Here is a 19,665-nt window from a genome sequence, read left to right on the forward strand (position 1 = left end):
AAATATGTCTGGGGGGGGCAACTGTTCCGATGATGGTAAAGATAACCGCTTTAATGGGTAAAATTATGATCAAAAGCAATACTGCTTTACAATTAAATACTTTTTTTCTCGTATTAAAACTGTAATTAATCAAATCTTTTCAGAACATATTTAGCATAAATTTGGCTGCCAATATGCAATCAATACAACTATTTAAAATTCAACACTTGACGAATACAACATATAACATTATAGGCCGTAAACAGGGTTTGAAAGTTAGTTTATAGTTACGTTCCACTTGGTCGGGTGATCAGTCCGGCGGCAGAGACGTCTTCCACTGGTGATGCGGTTTGCATACAGTTAGGAGGGCACAGAGTTGCGTTCCGGTTGCCGTAGAGGCACTGACCTGGAGGATGCTGGACTTATGTTGTGCCAAAGGGGGTCCTTAGAGCGTGGACCGGGCAGCTGGGTCAGATGGGTCTCCACAGGGTCCTTTGCAGTCGGGCTGCGTCGTTGAGGAACCGTGTGGTTAAGGCAGTGTCTGCCGATGTGGAGGTCCGTTCCGGACTGGACTGCGCTGCTTTCGGAGTGGCAAGAGTCAGACGGGGGCCGTCCCTGCTGGGTCCTTTGCAACTGAAGGGCAGCCGAATTCAATATAAAAGATTTACTCAAGAGCTGAGCGGAAGCGTAGCTGTCTTGAAGTCTCTTTCCTCGTCAGGCCAGAAACTCAGGACCTTGTATCTGTTAATGTCTCTTCCCTTGCGGGGCTCAGACTCAGAACGGTGTAACTGTTAATGTCTCTTCCCTTACGGGTCTTAGACGCAGTACAAGCAGTGTCTTTTTGGAGGGTACCTTTATATCTTCTGATGAGAAGGAGATTGGAATCTAGGCGCCTCTCCATTCCAGGAATGTGATTAGCCACTTGTGTCTGAGGTGGCCATAGTTTTACCCGGTCTAGTGTGGAATTCATTTGCATATAGTAGAGTACAAAGTTAGACAGCGTCTTTTACAAATTACCCAATGCATCATTTCTTTACCAAACCTCTTTCAAATTGTTACTCACATTATGAGGAGCAAAAAGAGTCCAAACATGATAGGAAACTGTTGAACAATCACTTATTCATATCATAATGTGTTAATACGCCTGCTTCTGTGAACTGTTAGGTTAACAGTCAATGGCCATCAACATACACTGTACTTTATCAAAGGGTGAAGTGAATCTGTTTCAGTTTACATCAATTTAAAGTCTCCAAAACATATGTATGAATGGATTTGAATGGATCTTTGTGGCCTTCTTTGTTTCGGCCACTGCTGCATCCAGAGTTCTGAAGGAATTTTTATGGCAGTCATTCCCCAACGCGTTCTCAAGCCCCGTTCACTGCGCTAGCTTCTCGCAGCAACATGAATTGCAAACACTTATGTGATATGAGGTGGTTTAAACGGCTAAATAATAATTAAAAGAGCTTGACATTTTATTTTTGAATATAAAAAATGACCGGTGACCTCGTAGCTGGCTACGACCGTGATAACATAAACAATTCACCATTTAATAACACACATCACTTGTATTGAAATTTTGATCGCCTCTCTTTTAAGCAGGCAAAGTGATCAATTAACCTTTCATTAAAATCAGGCATGTTCCTGACAAGTTCCCTCTCCATTGAAAGCATGGCCAATGCATTCAGACGTCTCGCTATGCGTGCGTGCTGTACATCTTTGAGCACGCATCAGTGCGTATTACGAAATCATGTTGGGGCAACCCTCCTGGTGCCCATTGAAATGCATTGTAGGGTTCAAAATTTGAAAAAGAAAAACTCACAATATAACTCTATGAGACCGGCTGGGGCGATTTTCAATCTGACTGAGATGCCCCAAGGGGGCGGGGTTTTAGGTTGGAAAGTGACATTCAGGCAGTTGATTGTACAGTAATATGCAGACTAGGACCAGCAAAATAATACTCTTTTTCACCTCTCTTTTTTCGTGTGGCTCAAGGAGGGCGATGCACTATCGCCCACCATGGGCCAGCCGCCCCTGATATAAACCCAGCCGGCACATGACCGACCTTCAACGTTGAAATTTGTTTGAAATTAGGTCGGTTGTTGTTTCAATGGTAAAACAACTTTAATAAAACTTTGAATGTTAAAAGGTTATATATGCCTTTAAAAGCAAGTGTTTAAATAATAATAATAATATTAATAATAATAATTAACAAGGTTAACTTATAAATCAACATAAGATCATGTCTTCAGCATACAAAGAAATGTTTGCCTTTTAAATGATTATGGACAGTATTATTTCATGAAACTTATTATAAAATATAAGTGTAGGCCTATTTAAATATAATCATCACCAACAATAAAACTAAATACATTTCGCTACCACATGCTGAAACAATTCCTATTGGTTGTTTTACCTTTCTGCTTTCATCATGATTGGTTCATCTGGCTGTCATTCAGGAAACTGACAGGTGAAACTGCGCGCGCCTTTGTAATTTAAAAAAAATTGATCGTTACAGCATTTTCTAGTGAGGCTGTGAGCTGCGTAGACTGTATGAGAGCTGCTGCTTACCGAAATTATTCATTATTCATTGGTCCCGAATTATTTTATATTTTCCTGTTATATTTTTATTTTGAGCGTATTTGAATTGTGAGATCCCAAAGGAGAACAAAAACCGGAACACAGAGGAAACAGACGTGATCTTCAAGTCTTTGAAAACATACAGCACTGGCTAAATCAGGTAAGACAATAAGTATTTATTATTACCTTTTAAAAAATAGTTCAAAAAAAGACTTAAACTTTAAAAAAGAGTTTACAAATTGGTAAAGGACATGTAAACTGCAAAGTTGAATACTTGAGTGTGTGTTTGTGCTGCTTTATTATCACAGACAGCAAAACTTTGAAGCTAATCGCATTTAGCGCGCTAGCATTATTAGCTTATCTGGTCATATATATCTGGTGTTGTGTGTTGCTAGTATTTGTTAATGTCTGTCTTTTACAGATTCACATTTGTCGATATAAATGACATTTTAATCCTATAATAACAGTCCTAAAGATGACATACTTTATCTTTCTTTTCTGAATATTGTATAACGGCAAATGTCTTTAATTAAAATTAATTAAGATTGTTTAAAGGAATGGTTTAAAACGAAAAAAAAAAAGCTTTTTAAGAAAATTTCAGTAAACCATTTATTCTTTCTCCTTGTAGAGTCAATAAGGATCCAGCCTATTGGCAGTTTGGTAAGGAATACTTCATCTGCTACTTTACACTCTCACTTCTGTCAGAGATTCATTGATCTTTTGTTATAAGTTTATTTAATGTAATACAAATGTACTCAATATTATTTTACTTGTTTCACTAACTACACTGTTTTGTTAGAATTGTGATTAAAACCATGTTGGTTAAAACTTTAATCTGAATACATCAAAATGTGTTTAATGAAGTGTTGTGCACTTTGTTTTCAACTCCACTGTTATTGGACTGTAAAGTAAAAATATTGCACAAGATTTGTTTTGTATTGAGTTTTTTCAGTTAAAGATATTCAACAGTATCAACGTTGGTATTTTATGAAATTTTATTTTCTGTGTTTTTGTTTATGCAGGACAGCACATAAAGCACACAAGTGGGAGAGAGAGGAGAGGACAGCATCAGAAAGGACCCAGAGATCTTTCAAAGATCACCCGAAGCACAACCATGATATATGCAAAAGGCTGTTGTTGTTATCAGAATGTGAAGAAACATTTTGGCTTAAAATAATAAATACATTTCATTCAAGGTATTTCCTACATGAAGAATTTTAAGGCGATTGCTTTTTGATCCCTTCACCACCGACATGGTTTCTTGTTGCAGGTTCCATTCTCTAAGTATTTTACCCATTTGCACTGCACAAATGTACACATCTCTTATAATGAGACACATTTGTAAACCTGTTTTCACGGAACCATAGTTAACCACCAAATAAGAGATCAAGTGGTTTTAGTCAAAAAAGGTTTCTCTTGTGCAGCGCAAAATATGCATGTTATTGCAAAAAAACTTTTGAGTCTTTAACCTTCTGGGGTCTAGGAATTTGGAGGAGTTTAAACCCTGACATCTGTGTTTTGTTTTTTTTCAGTATCTGAAAAAAATTAATTATTTTGAAATAAATCAATTATTATTAAATAATTTCCTTCTGCTTTATAATATTTGTATTATTTAAAATAATATTTAATATTATTTAAAATATTTAATGTAATTCATTCCTGTTAATCCAGTCATCAGTGTCACATTAACTTTTAGAAATCATCCTAATATGCTGTTCAAGTTATTATTATCAATATTTAAGCAGTAGATTTTTTTTCAGGATTATTTGATTAGTAAAATCCAAAGATTAGCATTTACTTGAAATAAAAATAATTTGTAAAATTATATACCATACTTCAAAACTTTTATTTAGCAAGGATGCTTTACATTGATCAAAAGTGATAATAAAGACATTTATAATATTACAATAGATTTCTATATCAGATAAATTGTTTCATTTTCAATTAAATTACATTTTCAAATATCTTCAAATGAAAAACATTTTAAATAGTACAAATATATTTTATTCAAATTTTCTGTACTTGGATTGGTGAGCAGAAGAGACGCAAAAAAAAACATTTAAAAATTTACTGTGAGAAACTTCTGACTGGTGATGTGTAATAAAGTCTGATTACTTTGTATTCATCACAAACTGGGCTACAATAATGTGAGCAGAATTAATGAATTTTTATTGGTTTTGAAAAATGTTTTTGACAGGTTTTTATTTTGATTTATACAGTGTATGTTTCCAAAATAAAACTTGTTTTATAATATTGATATTGTGTTAGTTTATTGAAGTTGATACCATTGCTGCTATCATTTGATTTTTAACTAACATGTACGTACAGTGTGGATCTAAATGTAAACTGGTTTTAATTGAATGTACAGTTGTGTATTCACCGTTGCTGAAAGTTACGTAAGACGGTAAAACTTAAGTCGCGATTTCAACGGTGAATCAACGTCATAATATCAACGTTGAAAATTTTTGCAAATCCAAAAGGTTTTTCACCGTTGATTCAACGTCGACAGACGACCATAACCCAAAAGGTAATAGGATGAAACAAATCCGCAATTTCAACGGTGAATCAACGTTGTTAGTTCCACGTTGAAAAGATGTCACAATATCAACGTTGAAATTTTTTGCAAATCCGAAAGGTTTTTCACCGTTGATCCACCCATGGTACCTGACGTTGTTTCAACGGTGAATCAACGTTGAAATGCCGGCTGGGTATATATATATATATATATATATATATATATATATATATATATATATATATATATATCTTTAAGACTGCAAGGGAAGCTCAGCTTCCCCTATAATGTCACAAAATTAATGGTCAAATTATGTACTATTGTATTATTTTATTGACTAAAAATGCGTTAGAAAACGTTCATCTCAAAGACGAGTTCGTTCAGAATCAGTTAGATATAGCAGGTCGGCCGACCTGATTTTCTTCTTATACATTCCCGTAGCGTCACAGTGCATTTCCTCGTTGAAGCCCAGCGTCCATTGACTTCAATGAGGCTGCTTTGAACATTTTTTTTTTCTTTGTAAAAAAATCCCCCAACAAAGGTTGTAATTCCTTCACTAGCCGAAGAAGTTTAACCTACCACAGGAGTTGCTGAGACAGTTCTACTCAGCCGTCATCTAATCTGTTCTGTGCACATCACAACTGTCTGGTTTGGCTCGGCTACAAAATCAGACATCAGAAGATTGCAGAGAACAGTTCGGTCTCCTGAGAGGATTATTGGTGCTCCCCTGCCCACCCTTCAATAACTGTATATGTCCAGAGTGAGGAAAAGAGCTCAGAAATTCACTCTGGACCCCTCACATTCAAGCCATCCCCTCTTTGAACTCTTACCATCCAGGCACCGCTACAGAGCCACAAATATCAGGAATACCAGACCCATGAACAGTTTCTTTCCCACAGGCAATCCACTTTATGAACAGTTAAATGTTCCTCCCATTGTGCACAAAATGGGAATATTCTGAAATCCACTGCTACTACCTCCACCCTAACACATCCCTGCATTCAATCCTATCTCCTATACATATTTATGGGAGTCAAATAAAAGATCAGTTCTCCGGTTTAGCTGAGACAAACTTAACCATCAACCTTGCTAAATCTGAATTCGGAAAGGTGACAGTCACTTACTTGGGTAAGGTAGTATGTAAAACCCATTAGTGATTAAGTCGAAGCCATCTGCAGTTTTCCTATCCCTACTAATAAACGTGAACTATGTAGATTTTTAGGAATGATAGGGTATTACAGAAGCTTCTGTCAGAATTTTGCTAGTGTAATTTCACCTCTCACTGACTTATTAAGTCCAAAAACTGAGTTTCACTGGTCTGAGGTTTGTCAACCAGCCTTTGAGAATTGTAAAGCTTTATTAGCTAGTGCACTGATTTTAACTACTCCAAACTTTGAGAAATCCTTTAAGCTTACAATTGATGCTAGTAGTTGTGGAGCAGGGGCTGTTCTGTTACAAGAAGATTCGAACCAGGTTGAACATCCTGTTAGTTACTTCTCAAAGAATTTTAACCGGCATTAACAGGTTTATTCCACTGTTGAGAAAGAAGCCCTCACTCTTGTGTTAGTGGTACAACATTTTGAGGTATATTTAGGATCGATCGCTGCTCCAATTGTCATTTACACCGATCATAACCCGTTAGTTTTTCTAAATCGGATGAGAAATCAGAATCAGCGACTTATGCGATTGAGTTTAATTTTACAACCTTTTCACTTGGACATTCAACATTTACAAGGAAAAGATAATGTAATTGCAGAAACTTTTTCCGAAAAGTAGTTTTATAATATCTGTGTACATGTTCTTGTCTTCTTCTTTTTAAATTTCTAGGGCCCAGGAATGCAGGGAGATGGGAGATATGAGAGATGTTTCATAGACGGTTTAATTATATTTTTGATTTGAGTTTAATGCGTTCTTCGTGTTTTTCCCTTTTTTTCTCTTAGATTCTTTGCAGAATCTTTTTTAGGAGGGAGATGTTATGACCCTGTTTTTTTCCCTTTCTCTGCCTCTTGGTGGCACTAGAACATCTAGGTGTGACATGGCTGCCAATTAAAGATACTCTGGGCGGAGAGTACGGAGTGCCTCTAAAACGGAGCCTTCCGTTTTTCCCCAATCTGCACACTGAGCTGTCTAGATTTCAGCCCGATTGTTCGTCCCCTCCTCTGATTAATACGGTAATGTTGGTGAGTTGGACGAGCGTGGCTGCAAGATGATGCCGCGGGTTGAACAGACGCTTGCTAGCTATCTGTCACCCGGCCTAGCATCATCATTGAAGGCTCCGTCCTTGCCCTCCAGGCCCCTTAAAACCAACTTGGGATTGGTGGGCAAGGCTTACATGGCTTACAGGCATACCAGGCTCACCTGCTCAAGGAACTTGATGATGGTGAGGAGGTTAACGTCTCAGAACTGAGACGCACCGCAGATCTGGCTCTCCACGCCACTAAGGAGACCACTCACGCTGTCGGGCGGTCTATGGCAGCCCTTGTGGCCACGGAGAGACATCTGTGGCTGACCCTCTCCGAGATGAAAGAGAAGGACAGGGTCCTCCTTCCGGATGCCCCGCTGCAGCCTTCTGGTCTCTTTGGCAACTCTGTCGATACTTTCATCAATAGACACCAGGAGGCTCGTAAGCAAGCGGTGGCATTCCAGCATTACCTCCCTCGCCGTGTCTATTCCTCTGGGGCTGCTGGACGGGAGCAGCCTCAGCTATATACTATAGAGAAACGTTATTATATCCAGTTTGGCGCTCCGCTGCCATCTTTCAACTGGGTGTTTCCTACTCTGGTGAGCCCTGAACAGGATCTGGTGATGGAACAAGAAGTAATTTCTCTTCTGAAGAAGTAGGCCATTGAGGTGGTCGCTCTTCAAGACAGAGAATTCGGGTTCTACAGCCGGTACTTTATTGTTCCCAAGAAGGATGGAGGGGTTGCGGCCCATTCTAGATCTCAGATGGTTGAACCGCTCACTCAGAAAACTGAAGTTCAGAATATTAACTGTCAGTCAGGTCATGTCTCAAATCAGGTCCAAGGACTGGTTTGTCACGATAAATCTAAAAGACGCTTATTTTTTCCCGTCTCCATCCTTCCTCAACACAGGAAGTTTTTGAGGTTTGCTTTCAGGGGCAAAGCTTACCGATCTTCCTTTCAGCCTAGCACTCTCACCCCGGACATTTACAAAGTGTGTGTGGATGCTGCTCTGGCTCCTTTGCAACTCCAGGGCATCAATACGCATACTCAACTACATAGACGACTGGCTGATTTTAGCCAGCACAGAACAGTTAGTTGTTTAACATCGAGATGTTATTCTCGCTCACATGAAAGAGCTGGGGTTGAGACTCAACACCAAGAAAAGTGTGCATCCTCCATTACAGAGAACCACTAATCTAGGTGTCTTTTGGAATTCGACCACGGTGCAGGCACTTATGTCACCTGCTCGGATCGAGTTGATCCTCACTGCAGCCAATGCGATCAAGCTAGGCCTGATCATTCCTGATAATTCTGCACGATCAAGATCACGTGGCGACCTTGGTTTCTATCTCAGGGCCCGGTGCTGGGAGCTCCTTGTCCCCGCGTCACACTAGCGACAGATGCGTCCCTCACCGGATAGTTAGCAGTCATGAGTGGTCGCTCGGCCCGCGCTCTGTGGAGCAACCACCATCTCTCTTGGCAAATAAACTGCCTAGAGATGCTGGCTGTGTTTCAGACCCTGAAGCGCTTCCTCCCAGACCTAAGAAACCATCACGTGCTGGTCCGCACCGACAGCACTGAGGTGGTTTACTATATCAATCACCAGGGGGGTCTGCGTTCACGCCCCTTGTACAAGCTGGCGTACCAGATCCTCCTGTGGTCCCAGGGAAAATTCCTCTCATTAAGAGCAGTGCACATCCCTGGACGTCTCAGTGTGGGAGCAGATGTACTGTCGAGGCAGGGACTGAGGCCAGGGGAATGGACGTTTCACCCGGAAGTAGTGAAGCAGATTTGGAGAGTGTTTGACTCGAGAGACATCGCAATGTCCCCTCTGGTTCTCTCTTGTTCCCCAAGCTCCTTTGGGACTGGATGCTATGGTACAGACATGGCCGAGGCTTTGTCTGTACGCCTTTCCCCCGATCTCTCTGCTCCCTCGAGTTCTGGAAAGAGTATGCCGGTACCGGGTCCGTCTTTTACTAGTAGCCCCATACTGGTCAGCCCGAGTACATACATAATTGCCCTCCTAGGAAGATTCCCGTCAGGAGGGACCTCCTCTCCCAGGCTGGGGGCTCAATTCTTTACCCTGCCTGGAGATGTGGAAGCTATGGGGGTGGCCCCTGAGTGGGCACAACTCATAGACTCTGGTCTCTCAACTGAGGTTGTTGAGACCATCCTTCAATCCAGAGCTCCCTGTACAAGGAAACTTTATGGCCTTAAGTGGAAATTGTTTGCCTCATGGTGTCATTTAAGCCATTTAGACCTAGTTCACTGCCCGATTGATACAGTAATGGAGTTCTTGCAAACGCGCCTTTCCGCAGGGCTAGCCCACTCCACCTTGAAGGTGTACGTGGCGGCTTTATCGGCCTGCCACGCCCCCCTTGGTGGCCTGTCAGTGGGTAGAAACCCCTTGGTCACACGTTTCCTTCGCGGTGCACTCAGGCGACCATCGGAAGTATAATTGCGTACATAACCTACGTCCACAGAGCTGCTATGTGGCCTAAAACTGAGCAATTGTTGGTTTGTTACGGTCCCCCTAAGAGGGGGTGCCCTGCTTCAAAACCTACTGTCAGTAGATGGATCATGGATGCCATTTCTACTGCCTATGAGTCCTTTGGCCTCCCATCACTCTTGGGGGTCAAGGCTTACTCACCTCGAGGCTTGGCTGCCTCTAAAGCTCTGCTGGCAGTTGTCCCTTTCCAGGACATCTGTAGTGCTGCGGGTTGGTCCTCACCTCTTACATTTGACAGGTTCTATGGACTTGACCTCAGAGCCGCTCCTGGCCCTTATATCCTCTCGCCCTAACTGTCTAGGCAGAGGTTTCTATCCCTCTTGTCCTAGCAGTTTCCTAGGCAGAGATTTTATCCCTCCTTGTCCTGGTGGTTCCCCAGGCGGAGACTTCTCATCCCTCTTGTTCTAGTTTTATCCTTCCTGTCCTGTCAATTTACTCAGGCGGAGATTTTCTTGTGCCTGGCATGTTTCCCATGCACACTTCTTTTCAACCTTGTCCTAGCAATTCCTAGGCAGGGACTTGGAATTCTGGAGGTGTGGGCATCTCGTTCCCCATAGTGTTTCGACGCAGCTCGAAGTTCCTGGAAGGCAATGTCTCAGGTTTTGTATGTAACCCTGGTTCCCTGTAGGGAACGAATTGCTGCGTTGAGGGCCAAAATTCCGCATCCCTGCAATGCTCGCTTCATTCCAAGAGGCTGACGCCTGCTTCAAACGCACATGCTTTTATACTTCCCGGTTGCTTACGTCACCCCGGCTGTGATGTCACTCCCGTCATCTGATTCCCCATAGCGTTTTGATGCAGCGTCTCGTTCCCTTCATGGAACCAGGGTTACATACATAACCTGAGACGTTTTCAAAGCAAAACATGCAAACTAAAAGCTGTCACTGGACAACCTGATGATTAATTTTAACAAGTTTTATGAAAGAAAAACTAATTTGACCAGGACAGGGCAGGCAGCATCTGAAAAGATGTAAACAAATGAAAAGACCAACATAGAAGGTTGTATCAGCGATTTCAAGCCTAAAACATAAAGTGTCAAATTCAGCTGACCTTTCTTCTCGGTCCGCTCGCGGCCTGCCCCATAAATTGACTGTAAAAAAATGCGTCTCTCTGGTCAGCCTAGGGTCCGACAAATGCAAAAAAAAAAAAAAAAACAATCGGTGCTATCAACTATTCCACAGAAAAACAAACAGTGTTCCAACCAATCACCGTCAGGGATTTGGTGTTGTGGACTTTCACTCTGCCTCCCTCACATCCCTGCACCAGTAGGAAAGTCCACAACACCAACCCCCTGACGGTGATTGGTTGGAACACTGTTTGTTTTTCTGTGGAAAAGTTGGTAGCACTGATTGTTTTTTTGGCATATCTTGGACCCTAGGCTGACCAGAGAGATGCGTTTTTTTTACAGTCGATTTATCGGGCAGGCAGTGAGCGGATCGTGAAGAAAGGTAAGCTGAATTTGACACTTTATGTTTCAGGCTTAAAATTGCTGATACAACCTTTAATAATAAAGATTCATATTAATTTATACTATGAGCCCTAATGTCATATGTTGCATGTTCACTTGTTTTTGTTGTTGTTGTTTTTTTAAAGACATAAATGAACAATTTTTAAAAAAGGATGGATTAGTAGCATTTAGAAACTTTGAATTTATAATAGACAATATTTCTGTTTAATGTAACATTCATTGTTTATCATGTTCAGACCATTTTAAAAGGATAAATTGAATATTAAGAAAATATATGGATGTAGGTAAAAAAAAAAAAAAAATTTCCATGAAAATTATCAAAATGGATTTATAGTGTTTTGGAAAAGAGCTCCTCATATTCAGTAATCCACAAATATATACCTTTGTTCCTGTTTGGGAAATTTAGGAAAAGGGCTTAGTTCTATATTTGCAGTAGGGTGTAGGTCTAAGTTCAAACCCAAATAAAAAAAGGGTAAAAGGATGTCCAGCAAAGATGAAACTTTATTTTTTATGAGTTTATCAAAATTAATTATTGGAAACATTACAAATACAGACTTGCTGATTACAATTAATGTTAAGACAATAAGAACTTGTGGAATTGTTAGTTAATACAAAGTAAATGTGATTGTATAGATGCTGTTTTGCAAGTGATCAAATTGTTATTTTGGAAAAAAGAGAAAAAGGATGTTGAGATGGTTTTTGTTGTCGCACTAACTGAATTGTTGGTGACACAAGTTGTTTACTTGTGCAAGCCGGATTTGTTGTGTTCAATATAAGTAATTCACACAGCTGTGACTGCGTTAATCATCCATTCTTTTAGTCGTATATAAGATACAATGAAACAGCTGTGGTCTACTAAAAACCTCTAAGACATCAGGGCTAAAGTGGAGAGAAAAAATCCAGGTCTTAAAGGAGCCTTATTTGTCCACAGACATCTTCCCATTGATTTTTCCTCTTTTCACCTCTAGAAAATAAGGGGAAATTTACACCACTCCTGTTGCCCTTTGACTGAAAATTACAACTAAAACCACACAATGTGGCATCATATTAGTATTTTATTTTCCGAGTTGTGTTGTGGTAAAAATAGCCATTTCATGTCATAGAAATAATGGTGCCCCATAGTCCAAAATCATTATATAAACCATTGTGGATTTTTTTTTTTTTTATAATGTAAGTCTTACATGGGTTTTCTTCTGCATATTTCAGAAAGAGACATACCTTAAATACCCGTGTTTAAAATGTGTGTTTCTGTTGGCAGATTTGTCTCCATTGACCATGGATAAACCAGTGTGCATCATTGACACAGACTCAGATGGGAAGCTGTTTGTGCAGCAGTCAGCGCTGCAGATCCTAGAGCAGATCCAGCAGCCGGTGGTGGTGGTGGCTGTGGTGGGGCTCTATCGGACCGGGAAGTCCTATTTGATGAACCGTCTCGCTGGAAAACAAACAGGTTAGCGCTCATAGCAAACATTATGCAGTTCAAGTGAATGACATTACATCCACAAAATTCATTGTCATTATTAGGGTTTGTACTGGGCAGCACAGTTGAGTCCAAGACAAAGGGCATCTGGATGTGGATGTGCAGAAACTACGCTAGTGCTGCTGGACACCGAGGGACTCGGAGACGTGAATAAGGTTACATGACAAGAAAACTGCTTGTAATGCTAGTTGTGCTTTCTTGGTAGTTTTATGAGTCCAAGAATACTTTCACTTTAAAAGCAGAGATAATGCACAAAAGTAAAATGAGTAAACAAATGGAGATGGAGCACTTCTGAATAAATGTCCCACTTAAGACACTCATTGGACAAATACAAACATCATTGGGTGATGCTGATGATTAAAAAATATATATATATTTCTCTCTCACAGGGAGACCCAAAGCATGACACCCACATCTTCTGTTTGGCTGTGTTACTCAGCAGTACTCTAGTGTACAACAGTCGAGGGACGATTGACAACAAGGCTGTAATGGATCTGCAGTATCCTTCTGACCATTTATCAAGCGTAAATTAAGTCACACTGTTAGATTATATTCTAAGTAACTTAATTACTTAATTATTATTTATTTATTTGCTGTCATGTTTTAAGTCTACATGTAATCTGAAAAGTATTGGTGTTGTGAATTTGTTTATCAGCTCATGGAATTACACGTTTGTTTTGTTAGACTATGCATCATGAGTTGCAGTCGCTTTGTGTTCATGCCTGAACAAACGGTCAGATATGTAACTGAACTAACAGAGTGTATCAAGGTCAAATCATCAGATGAGGATGCTGATGAGTCAAGTGAGTTTGTAAAGTTCTTCCCTTGTTTCATCTGGGCTGTGAGGGACTTCACACTGGAGCTAAAGATCGAAGGCAAAGATGTAACAGAGGATGAGTACCTAGAGTTTGCTCTGAAGCTGAAACATGGTAATTAAAAAATACTGCAAAAGGTTATTTGAAGAGTCTTCATAATCACTACTTCAACTAGCTCTTGTTACACTACAAAAAAGGCGGTAACACTTTAGAACACGGTTCCATCATTAATGAATAGCTACACAGGAACAAATTACTAATGCACTACTTACATTATAGTAACTACTATTAACTAACAAGAAATTCTGATTAATGAATCAGTAATTTACGAAGTAAGTGATAGCGCTCAGCTTAAAGTGGTAGTTCTCTATTATCTAATCAGTAACTACTATTCTCAGTCAGGACGCGCTTTTTTTTAACTAGTGCTGGTGAGAAGCTGCAGCCTGCCATGTTAAAGAGGTAAGAAACATGGTAAGAAAACTTTTTAAATATGCTTTATTTGTACAGTTGCCAGTAATAACAACATTAATAAAGTGGTTAATTGCTTTGATTGCATTTTTAAATGTGAAACAGCTGGAACATCGAGTTAGCTCTAAAGCATATTAGCATTATCTTTCAAGTTCAAGTCTACTTTTGCTTGTATTTTTGACAAATATATCCCCATCTCTTCTCCTAATATTTCAGTTCATGAAATATAAAATTATATGAGTCAGGATGTGTCAGTATTTTCCCTTACGAAAATTAACCATGGTTTTTTTGTAGTAACCATGGTTTAACTATGGTTTTTGAAGTAAAACCATAGTAACTACAAATGAACCATGGTTTAACTATAGTTTTTTTATAGTAAAACCATAGTAACCATAAAATAAACCATGGTTTTACTATAGTTACCATGGTTTAACTACGTTTTTTTGTAGTAAAACCATAGTAACTACAAAATAAACCATGTTTTTACTGTAGTAACCATTGTTTAACTATGTTTTTTTGTAGTAAAACCATAGTAACTACAAAATAAACCATGGTTTTACTATAGTAACCATAGCTAAACTATGTTTCTTGTTGTAAAAACATAGTAACTACAAAATAAACAATGGTTTTACTACAATAACCATATTTAAACTATGTTTTTTGTTGTAAAACCATAGTTTTACTACAATAACCATATTTAAACAGTTTTTTGTTGTAAAACCATAGTAACTACAAAATAAACCATGGTAACCCACAATAAATTGCAGCCTATATGAATACACACAAATATAAACAAATATTATGTATTTCTTGAAATTCATAATATTAAAGTAAGGTAAAGATAATAAATATGATATTTCATAATGTTCGAATGAGTTCAAATGTATTACATGTGACTAAGAATTCACAGAGATACGAACATCTATATACGGTATTGTCCTGACGCGGCCCCTTTAGGAAATTTGAATGTAGCACGCCTGCATCTGTAGCGTGCATCATTTGAAAATAACGGTCGAAGAGGAAAAGCAGCGAGTGATTAACGGTGTTTAATTTGTTCAAATTTGATTTGAAAGACGGCAAAAATGGCGAAATAGTAACATTTATGTGGTCTGTCTCCTAAACCAACTATTTTGGGTGATCTTGGTGAGTTGTTGAACTCTCGTTTGATTGTATGTGCTGATTATAGCACAGCAGCTATGTGTCAAAAGCTATGAATCTGTATAACGTTAACTGATATTAATAATGATAGTCATAAGGTTATATGTTTATGCTACTAATTTTCATTGTATAAAACATTTGAGTAGTGACCATTCTGCCACCATTTGTAGCTGTTTTAATTAATGTTGTGCTTTACGGCTTTGTAGCGTCACTATACTTTAAGTGCAAATAGCACACGTTGTTGGTAGAGGCTATTAACACTAACTCCATCTGCCAATGTGTGATTATGCTAGTGAACACTTTAAAAGACAGCAGTCTTAATTTCTCCCTTTTCAAATATTTTAATAAAAATGAAGAAAATAATTTGTGACGTCTCTTTGCTTTGTCTTGAGAACAAAAAAAATTTTCTTGTGAAGAAAAAAAAAGGCTTACTAACGTTACAGAAAAAAAGATTTAGGACATTTAGATTTAGAATTTAATTTTAGATTTAAATGATGTTTGATTAAACAAGGTTCAGGAGGAGCACGATCAGATAATCAACCCATTCGGCACAGGTGCAACCTGTTTAACCAATCATTCAATCAGCGCATCCTCTATATAATACCAGCCGTCTTACCTCCATCCAGCGACAGTTTCTTGGCATTCGGTTTGGCATTGGTCAAAATATCACAGTCAAAGACTAAACCTGTACCGGGGTTTTTTGGATCATCCGTTGCAATCTGCCGGCCTTAGATTCACTTCGCCTCGCTCGACACCACTAGTACCGCACGAGACCCGGCTTTCGAGCGTCGGGTCGCAGCGACAAGCCTCAGACAAGCCTGGGTCGCGCCCTACTTCTCACCGCAGCAAACCCGACTCGCTTCCCGCTTCGGTTCAACTATTCACCGCTGCCTTTTCCGGCCGCAGCGCTGCATGTGGTCAGACCACCAGCTCTTGTAGTAGTCGCTAGCGAGAGACGGGCCGTGTTGTTAATTATTTTTTAGGTAAGTCCAGTGGTTTTAGTGGACATACGGCGTATACCCACTATTTAAAACCCCTTTTGATGTGCATTATTCAGTAACGTTAGTGTCCCGCATTAGCCAAAATCATGACAGTCTACCACATCCAGTCATATGTGAATAAATGTAAATATTCGCTAAAGACAGTGATAATGCAGTCAGGACCGTGGCTTCTCCAGGCATTACTACACCACTGGGTAAGTGGCTAAAGGCAGGTCAGTTATTGCTAAAAGCCGATAAACAATGCGATGCATAATTTATGTTTATGTCATTTCGTAACCAGAACACAAATTAAATTACTAAACTTTTCTGTGTGTGATGTTTCAGTAGCATTGTAGCGGGGTTTTTAAACTACACATTGTACTCCGAGATAAATAAGATAAAGATGATAGAAAATACGTTCAACTGTGTTCTTAAATTAACAATTTTGAAGTGACAAACTAACAACTAAGGCGCATCATAAGGCAACCATTAATATTTTTGTTGAGTTCAACTACTGTAGCAACCTACCGGTATTTAGACTTTTTCACACACACACAATCTCAGGGTAAAGTTTGTTCCGCTACAGGTCTGCTCCTGTCGTATGCCCTCGTTTAAAATAATGCTTCTTACCTTTTCTGTTTTTCAATGTGTTGTTATAATAAACAAAGACACATTTTACTTGTTTGTAGCCTAATATATATGGTCATTCAGGCTGCTGACCGCTGACAAAATAATGTTCAATAGCGCCAGCTGGTTTCTGTTTTCAAACTCTGGTCAATTTGAGCGTGTTTTCTCAATTTACTCCGTTAAATTATTACAGCATTTATATCCAAATGCACATTTTTCCAAAGAATAAATTATACTTCTCCTGTCGATGCATAAATTTAAGAAATAAGCTTAACAAATTTTATTATGATCTTGTCATGTTTATTCCTGGGCGCATTATTCAACGTACATTCACACTGTCATGTTAATAATGCGAGGGAGAGCTCGTACAAAACACAATTATTTTACAAAAACAAAAAAAAAAAAGTGATAATGCACAGCCAGCACAAATAGACAGAACGATAAATAAATAATGTACTTGATTATAAGCACCCATGTTCAGAATTAATAGACATCTATGAGTATCTATGATGACAAAGTTTTAGAAGAAATGTTTGCTCCTTGTAGAAGTAAAACATCGGTATGTATCATAGCACCACAAACCACTCCCCTTTCCCGTGACCCAAAGCTAAAACAGCGAAAACAAGCATAAGGCTGCCTCCGCCAGCTGTGCAGGCTGCAGGACTCTCCAGCATTTTCTTCCACATATCTCAAGCTTCAGTGACCTGCAGCTGAAACAAAAGCGAAGTTGCTTCCGCTCGCAACAAGCCTTAACATCTCAGTCTTTTCCTCCCGTTACTTCTAATCCTTTTCCTTTTCAGTGGCCTACAGCTCCCATAGCAGACGCTAGTGCGAGGCCGCCTTCACTTGCTGTGCAGGCTACACAGGCTCTTCAAGATGTCACAAACCGTACTCTCTTCCCGTTGAAGGAGGCATGAGGCTGTCTCTGTTTGCAACTTAGGCCCACACATCTCAGACTTTTCCTCCTGTTACTAATAACCTCTTTCTTTTCAGTGGCATCCAGCTCCCATAGCAGACACTAGCCCTATTTAAGTATGAGGCTACCTCCCTGACAATTGCGGCCCATGCTTCTCTCCCTCACAGCTTTCTACTTCATTCAAAACAATGTTGTCTTTCTCCAGGTCAAGTTCTGGCTCTTAAGCATCAGGATGCAGCAGGCCATCAGCAAGCCTAGGCCGCGCCCCAGATTCGGCCACTCCTCACTGCACGCTATCATGGCTTTTTCTCCTATATTTCCCATGCCTTTCCTTCTATCTTCTGCAGCAGACGCTAGAGTGAGGCTGCCTCCACTGGCCGCTCAAGACCTCTTACTCTTACCCTCTAACCAGGGGCTAATCCATGCGTGAGGCTGCCTCCGCAAACTGTTATGGCACCGCCCTATCTTCATTCTCATCCTTCTTTTCAATCTAAACCTTGGTACACTTTATTCACAGCAGTCCCACTGCTTACTCCACTGAATGCTGTCGCTCTGGAACCACCCCCTGGGCCTCATATCATCAAGTTCCAGATTCTTGCAAAAAATTCAGAGCACTGGATCTGGAGGCGGGCCAATCGCCAACCCCAGTACCTCACTATTCGCAACTCATATTCCCATAACTCATCCCTTGAAACCGCTCCTTGACACGTCACTCGACTTTATCCTCCAAGCAATTTCTTTGGCTTGGAGATTTTTAGAAACCGCAATAACGTCTAAATTAAACGGCATCAGATTTACCCATTCTGGATAATGAAATTATCGCTTATTTGATTAAACAAAGACGAACCAAGAAGGAAAGGCTACTACATTGACATTTAACCTCCTTTCTCTAATTTAACCTTATCACACCCCTTTTATTACTTTCAATTTGGGGACGCGCAAGCTAAATCTGCAATGTATCCTCAATTTGTCGTCGACTCTAACCACCCCTTTGTCTGTTAAATTTAATCATATTGTCACCACCAGCCGTCAAATTCAATTTCTTATTTAGCATCGGACGGGGCTCCCCCTTCCGGTGCAGCAGAGCCGCGGCTCCCTTCGGTCGCAGTGTGAGCCCTCCATCCGACGCTCGTCGCCTCGCAAGGGGGACTCTCCCTTCCGGTGCAGCAGAGCCGCAGCTCCCTTCGGAAGAAGTGAGAGTCCCTTCATCAATCGCCTATTTTATTGCCTATCCAGCGTCGGACGGGGCTCTCTCTTCCGGTGCAGCAGGGCCGCGGCACCCTTCGGTCGCAGTGGGAGCCCTCCATCCGACACTCCCCTCAAGGGGGACTCTCCCTTCCAGTGCAGCAGGGCCGCGGCTCCCTTCGGTCACGACGTGAGCCCTCCGTCTGTCATTCGGGTTATGCTGCCTACTCGATGGCGGATGGGCTCTCCCTGCCGGTGCAGCAGAGTCGCGGCTCCCTTCGGTTGCAGTGGGAGACCTCCATCCGATGTGCCTCGCAAGGGGGACTCTCTCTTCCGGTGCAGCAGAGCCGCAGCTCCCTTCGGAAGAGGGTCCCTCCATCAATCGCCTTATCTTTATCACCTATTCAGCATCGGACTGGGCTCCCCCTTCCGGTGCAGCAGAGCCGCGGCTCCCTTCGGTCGCAGCGTGAGCCCTCCATCCGACGCTCCCCTCAAGGGGGACTCTCCCTTCCGGTGCAGCAGAGTCGCAGCTCCCTTCGGAAGCAGTGAGAGTCCCTTCATCAATCGCCGATTTTATTGCCTATCCAGCGTCGGACGGGGCTCTTCCTTCCGGTGCAGCAGGGCCGCGGCTCCCTTCGGTCGCAGTGTGAGCCCTCCGTCTGTCACACATTACGCTGCGTACTCGACGGCGGACGGGCTCTCCCTCCCGGTGCAGCAGAGTCGCGGCCCCCTTCGGTTGCAGTAGGAGCCCTCCATCCGACGCGCCAACCCTCGCCTCGCAAGGGGGACTCTTCCTTCCGGCGCA

General features: G+C 40.9%; 1 pseudogene; it reads left to right on the forward strand.

Annotated features, from left to right (window-relative positions):
* Nucleotides 1-19,665, forward strand: part of LOC141333944 (guanylate-binding protein 4-like) — a 34,106-nt pseudogene that overhangs the window by 3,070 nt on the left and 11,371 nt on the right.

Source organism: Garra rufa, chromosome 4 (genome assembly GCF_049309525.1).
Source record: "Garra rufa chromosome 4, GarRuf1.0, whole genome shotgun sequence".
In the NCBI taxonomy this organism is placed as follows: Eukaryota; Metazoa; Chordata; class Actinopteri; order Cypriniformes; family Cyprinidae; genus Garra; species Garra rufa.